General features: G+C 41.0%; 2 pseudogenes; both read left to right on the top strand.

The window, feature by feature from the left end:
* The first annotated feature begins 1,450 nt into the window (after positions 1-1,450).
* LOC102860116 lies at positions 1,451-6,139 on the top strand (annotated as a pseudogene).
* An 88-nt stretch (positions 6,140-6,227) lies between these two features.
* The window catches only part of LOC102859711, a 10,647-nt pseudogene continuing 9,688 nt past the window's right edge, over positions 6,228-7,186 (top strand).

Genomic DNA, 7,186 nt, shown 5'->3' with positions numbered 1-7,186 from the left:
GCCTTTGTTGATATAGGGTTGCTATGAGTCGTGCTCAACTTGAAGGCAATCAACAACAACAACAACAACAATCATTTAAGTGTTTGTGTGAGGAATTTAGGAAAAGAATAGTACAGTAAACCCTAAGCAAGTAGAGGAAGGAAATGATACATGTAATTGTTACTGTTCTTAAGTACCATTTAGGTGGCCAGGTCTCCTAGTGACCCTATAAACAACAGATTTGAACCATATCTTATCCTGTACCATATTCCTGATTTCTGTCAGGTTCAAGGCCATTGTTACTGTATCGATTCATCTTGTTAAAAGTCTTCTTCTCTTTCTCTGACACCCCACCTTTCTCAGCATGATGTCGTTTTACTCCTGACAACATACCTAATGTATGAGATGACCTTTCACCATCTTTGCTCCTAGGGGGCACCCTGCTAAGATGGCTTTATCTGTTCTTTTGGCAGCCCATTGTATATTCAATATTGTTCACCAACACCCCAATTCAAAGACAGAGTATTTTAAGTCATTGTACAAAGAGCTGTACAAGGAAAAAAAAAAGTAATAATTACAGTCCATGAAACAACTGTTGTTGTCAAGTTGGAACTGACTAATGTTGGTCCTTCAGCGGTTTTTCAGAGGCATTAAATCACACGAGAGAAGATCACCTATCTTTCTTCTGTGGAACAGCTGGTAGGTCTGAGTCATTGACCTCTGTGTTGGCAGCACAACTTCTTACCACTAAGCCATCAGCGCTCCCTCTTGAAACAACTAGAAAGTTGACAAAAATCTCATGGGAGAACACATTTAGAAGCAGGAGTGAAAGGGAAAAATGTACTAATGTGAGGAATGTTAAAAGAGACTAAAACACATGGAAAGCCTCTCTTACGTTTCTGGGCTATAAATCTTTCCCAGAGTTAACTCTCCATCTGTCTCCTGAGGAGTTGCGGTGGATCCTAACTCCTGGTGATGTGTGGCACTTTGGTTAGGAGCCCAGCCCACTGCAGGCTGTGGTCACCAGAGCTCCTTTGTGTAGAGAAAAGCTGTCTAAGAGGAGAGCTTTCCCTCTATTTTAAGGTCTTCACATGTGTGTAAAATCCATGCTGTGTTGTTTAAAGCTGCCTTTCCAAATGGCAGGCCTTTTAACCTTGACATTGACATGAGCCATATACTTTAAGGATAGCATTCTCTTTCTCTGAGAACTAGCCTGCAAAGGACATCTAGCTATTATTCCTGAAGGTTCTTTGTATTCTAGACAAAGAGATTTAAGATGAAGCTTAAGATACGGCATTATCTAACTTTTCTTTTAGCTTGACAAGTTACACACTTTGCCACAGGGCTTCTTATTTAGCACCTAATACCTTTTCAATCTGTATGCAGAACAGATTGTTTGAGAGGCTGGACTTTGTAAGGAGGAGTGTAGCATCGAATTGGAGGAGGAGCTCCTTTCAGGCAGCATGGTGAGATGGGCATCTCCTGGGACAACTGGCACAAGCGCCCCAAGACCAGGAGCAAGAGAAAACCCTACCACAAGAAGCGGAAGTATGACTGCGACGTGCTGTTGTAGATACTAAGATTACAGCCCACGTCCCCACCTCCTCACCCCCACAAACCCGCCCGCCATATATACGCAGTTCATGTGAGAGGAGACAACAAGAAGTTCCGTACCCTAAGACTGGATGTGGGGAACTTCTCCAGAGCTCTGAATGTTGTCTACAATGCCTCCAACAATGAGCTGGTCTGAACCAAGAACCTAGTGAAGAACTGCATCGTGCTCATTGACAGCACACGATACTGCCCATGGTGAGTCCTACTAATGCACTACCCCTGGGTCACGAGAAGGGAACCAACCTGACCAACCTGACTCCTGAGGAGGAAGAGATTTAAACAAAAAGCAATCAAAGAAAATTCAGAAAAAAAAAATACGATGAAAGGAAAAAGAATGCAAAAATCAGCAGTCTTCTAGAGGAGCAGTTCCAACAGGTTAAGCTTCTTGCATGTAGTGCTTCCAGGCCAGGCCAGTGTGGCCACACAGATGGCTATGCACTAGACGGCAAGGAGCTGGAATTCTATATGAGGAAAATCAAGGCACAGGAAAGGCAAGTAAGTCTTCTCCTCCCCATTTTAGCACATGTATTAAAAGTGTTTATTTAAAAAAAAAAAGAATTGGAAGAAGACTCGTCAACAGTCTTCACTATGCAGATGATACATCTTTGCTTGCTAAAACTGAGGAGGACCTGAAGTGTTTGATGCAGAAGGTCAAGGACTGTAGTCATTAATAGGGGTTGAAGCTAAACATCAAGATAATAGTCTCACAACTGGGTCAATTGGCTGCACCAAAATAGATGGAGAAGAGATTGATATCGTTAACAATTTCAGCTTGTTTGGCTCCACAATCAACATTGTTGGCACCAGCAGGGAGGAAATAAAAAATTGAATTGCATTGGGTAAATCTACTGTCAGGGACCTCTCCAGAGTACTAAAGATCAGTGATGTCAGTCTGGAGACTACGGTGCAGCTGATTTAGGCCATGGTCTTAGCAATTACTTGCTATGCATCAGAGATGACAGAAGAAGAATTGATACCTTTGAGTTGTGGTGCTGGATAAGAGTGTTGAACATACCATGGACTGCTGGGAGAACAAATAGGTCTGTATTGGAGAGGGTAAAACTAAATTTCTCCTTGAAGGCTAGGATTTTGAAGCTCTTTCTCACATACGTTGAGACATGGCCAAGAGGGATCAGTCCCTGGACAAGGACATCATGCTTGGAAGGGTGGATGGAAAATGCAAAAGAGGAAGACCCAGTATGAGATGGATTGATTCAATAGCTCTGATAATGTCATTAGGTGTGCCAGGGACAATGAGATTGGCTCAAAATAAAGCAGTGTTCAAAATAGAGCTTTTGTACATAGGGTTGCTATAAGTCTCAGGTAACTTGACAGCACACAACAACAATAACAATGAGTCAAAATTCAGCAGCAGTTGTGTTAAAAAGAACACACAAGCACATTTTTGGGGCTCTAGATAAAACTTTCCTCTTGCTGGTGTTATCTCTCTTCTGCCTTTGTGATTTAAGGACTTCTGGTGGGATTTTGCTGGTAGCCAAAATACTGTCTCTTTAATCCACCAACTGTTCGGTGAGAGAAAAATGAGGAATCTCCTCTTGCTAAGATTTATAGCCTCAAGGCAGTGAGTTTCTTTAGTCCATGCTATGTGTCTGTGTGGAGAAAACAAGCATGGAGTCCTGGGATGAATTTAAGAGCCTTTGAGGCCCCCCTCTCTCTCCTCAGGCTTTGCTCCTTGCTGGAGCCTGGATTCAAACAAGCCACAGCTGATTTTGGTTCCTCTTCCTTTACAAGTTTATGACCAGGCTCTGACGTCAGAGAATGTCATTGTAACCTCAGGACTTGGGCAAGGGCAGGTCCCTATTCCATCTGTTCTCTCCTCCACTAAGGCTTTCTTCAGAGACGAGAGTTTAGAGAGACAATCTTGGGTAATTACTCAGAAATGACAGCACTGGTAAACAAAAAAGGGGTAGAATCACAAGGGTATCAGGAAGGACTCCTTGTCTTAACAAATTTCCACTTAGTTTTTCTCAAATGACTTTCTTTCTGACTTTGCCTTACTGTGGATGGTAGTGCTGATGGTTTTCAAAGAATGTCTGATGTAAAGGGTAAAGTCTTTTATGAAGTAACTTTTCCTAATTTATGTATTTTTAAGATTATCTTTCAGGCCTGTCCCCTAGAGAGCTCACATTCTCACATTCTGTGACTTTATCATCCACTGATTTCCCTTCAGATCTGACTCTGCCACCATCGCCGCCACCAGCTTAGCACTGATTGCTCTCTGTGGTAAAGTCAGGTTGGCTACTGCCCCAGCTGTGTCTAAATATCTCAGAGAGAACATGACATATGAGATCAGAAGTGTTAAAGGAGGGGGACACACATCATAGGAAACTTGGCTTCTGTATACAGTCGATACCGAGTCTCAAAGTGGTACAAATGCTGAGGTTACTGTTGGTGAGGTTAAGTGTTGTCAAGTACAACTTATATTGGATCTATAAACAAAAAATGTGAACCCTATCCTGTCCTATGCCATTCTCATCATCTGTGTCATACTTGAACTGCTTGCAGAAGTCACTAAGTCAACCCATCTCACTGAAGACCTCTTTCTCTGACCTGCCACTTGATGTCCAAGGAATAGCCTCTCCTAGCAACATGTCCACAGTATGAGAGATGGACCTTCGCAATCTTCCTCTAAGGAACATTCTGGCTGCACTTTATACAAGATATATTGTTTGTTCTGTGGTAGTCCATAGGAGATTCCATACTATCCTCCAACACCACAACTCAAAGGCATCAATTCTTCTTCTGTCACCTGTATTCATTGTCCAACTGTCAGATACATAGAAAATGACTAAAAAGATCAGGGCCTTAGTCAAGTGCATCTTAGTCTTCAAACTGACATTATTGCTCCTCAGTAATTTGGAGAGTTCTGACAGCAGGCTTGCCTAATGCAATTATGTCTCCTATCTCCTGTCTGCTGAAGAAAGGGGTGTTGATTGTGGATCTAGGTAAGATGAAATAGTTGACAATTTCAATCCTTTCCCTATCTATGACGATGCCTACCAACCTAGTGACAAAATTTTTTGTTTTCTTGATGTTGACAATCAATCCATATTGAAGATTATAGTCTTTGATCTTCTGCAGCAAGTGTTTCAAGTCCTTCTTACTTACAGCAAGTAAGTTTGTGTTACCTGCAAAATGCAGGTTGTTGATGAGTCTTCCTCTAATCATGATGCCACATTCTTCTTTACAGAGTCCAGATTCTCAGATGATTTGCTCAGCATTTAGAGTGAATAGGTATGCAGCAAAGGATACAGCCCTGATGCACACCTTTCATGGCTTTGAACCATGCAGTGTTCCCTTGCTCCATTCAGACAACAGCTTCTTGATCTAGATATACATTTAAAGACACCTGTCACCTCAGAGGGACTTTGGGAGAATGATCTGGTGATCTGCTTTTGAAAAATCTGTTACTGAAAACCCTATGGAATATGATTCTATTCTGACACATGTGGGATCACCATGATTTATCTCAGCTCAGTGACAACTGATCACTAGTCTATACTTATGCGAACTTGGGCTGGTTACTATAGTGGGTATAAGCTATGTCCTTGAGAGAAAGTTCTCTCTGTCTCTCTTTTTCTCCCTCTCTTTCTCTCCATACACACATATACACATATACACACACTCACACACTCATTATCTCTCATACACACACACTCATCCTCTCTCTCTCTCTCTCTCTCTCTCACACACACACACACACACACACACACACACACCCCTCACTGGTTTTGCTTTTCCAGCCCAAGATAGTAACCATTCAAAGTTCACACAAAAATAGACTACTAAATGGTTAATTTGCATTGAGTTCAAGTCCAAAGAATAACTCAGGGTCCAGATGAAGCGAAAAGCAAGCAATCTTTGCCAAATGTTTATATAAATAAGAACTTGGCATGTAAAGTCAGATGTGGGCCACATTCCCAGTGAAACTCCCTTGATTACATTATATCAGGTTTCACTAAGGGAGTGAGTATAACTTAACCATGAAACACAGAGTCACGGATTGCTAACTTGACATACAACCTTACTCATCATGGTTACTTATTAGTATACTGATTCTTAAAATGGGGAGGATGATAAAAATATTTTATATTCTATTACTTTTTTCTCACCAATTCATTATTAATAATAGCCACATTTTTAAGGTCTACAGATACCGTCCTGTGTGTGTATTTTATTAAGTAAAATAGAGAGAAATTCCAGAGTAGTTTTCTGAGGTATGAAAAGGCAGAAAGAGAAATGGCATAAGACAAAAAGTAAGTGTTGAGAATGGCAAAAACGGAAATCCACCTCCAAGCAAACTTGATCTCAACTACCAGTTTTTTTTAGCCTGTATCCTGACCTATTATTTCAGAAAACCTTTAAACACCACAAATATGATTAAGGGGTGTGGATGATCCCTCTTTTCTCCTAGCCTCCACTGGAAGATTCCAGTGCTTCATTCACGATCTCAGCCTACCTCTCAGCCCCTGGGACACTGTTTCTCTGGCAGGAGCCCTGGAAACCTGCTTATGTGAACAAATGAAGCTTGCTCTGATTCACAATTCTAAGATGTGTTTTCATTTTCCACATGAGTCACTAAGGTATCTTAGTTCAGGTGGTGGATAAGGGCAATGTTTACCACAGTTGGATATTTTACAAATTCAGAAAATGCCAGAAGGCACTACAGTCACAACAGGGACAAGTAATGTAAATGGAACTCTATTTTCAATTTTTTTTTCAAGGCTTCACACTCACTCAATGAAAAGTCCAGAGTGGCATGCTGCCTCTATTTTACAAAGTTCCAAAGACCTTTCCAAGGACATGCTGCCAGGAAGAAATTGATGGACTTTTCTGACACCTGCTTTAATATTTGTGTGTGTGTTTGTTTTTAATGACCTGCTAATTTCCCATTTTCTAAATGGTTACACTTAGTTTTTAAGCCCCGATGAAAGTACAATTATGCAGAAAGATTTCTTATATAACACATACTAGTATAAGCTACAACAGAAAAGATTAACTTCTTGGGAGGGACTAACATCAACTTCAGCATAGTGGCGGTTTCTGTGGAGAGTGAGACAAGGGAATTAGATTTAAGGAGTGAGAGGAATTGAAAAAAGAATTTGTTGCCATATTTGATTAAATAACGTAAGAAATAGTTCTAAAGTAAGTGATCTATACAGTGAGTTGTTAGCCATTGTTCAGTCAGGTCTGACCCACAGTGACTCTCTGTGCAGAAGGACAAATCATGGTCCGGCTCCTTCCTCACCTTGTTCCTCACACTGTACTGGAGGCAGTTCTTTTTTTTTTTTTTTTTTGGAGGCAGTTCTTGTAGCTGTTTTATCAACCCACCTTGTTCAAGGTCTGCCTCTTTTTCAGTGACTCTCTACTTTATTATACATGATATTTTTCTCCAAGGACTGGTCCTTCCTGGTAACCTGCTCTAAGTATGTTGTTGTTGTTTGTTGTTAAGATCCATCGAGTCATAGACGACTCATAGCAACTCTACGAACAAAAGTCCTGAGCACTTGTATAACTTTCATCCTTTCTCCAGGTTCATAGGCTTTCCAGAGGCAAGCTATTTTGGAAGTAG

The sequence above is a fragment of the Elephantulus edwardii genome, unplaced genomic scaffold, assembly GCF_000299155.1.
Source record: "Elephantulus edwardii isolate Elephantulus edwardi_28Jun2011 unplaced genomic scaffold, EleEdw1.0 scaffold00079, whole genome shotgun sequence".
Taxonomy (NCBI): Eukaryota; Metazoa; Chordata; class Mammalia; order Macroscelidea; family Macroscelididae; genus Elephantulus; species Elephantulus edwardii.
Note: the sequence above shows the minus strand (reverse complement) of the source record. Positions and strands in the feature narration are given on the sequence as shown.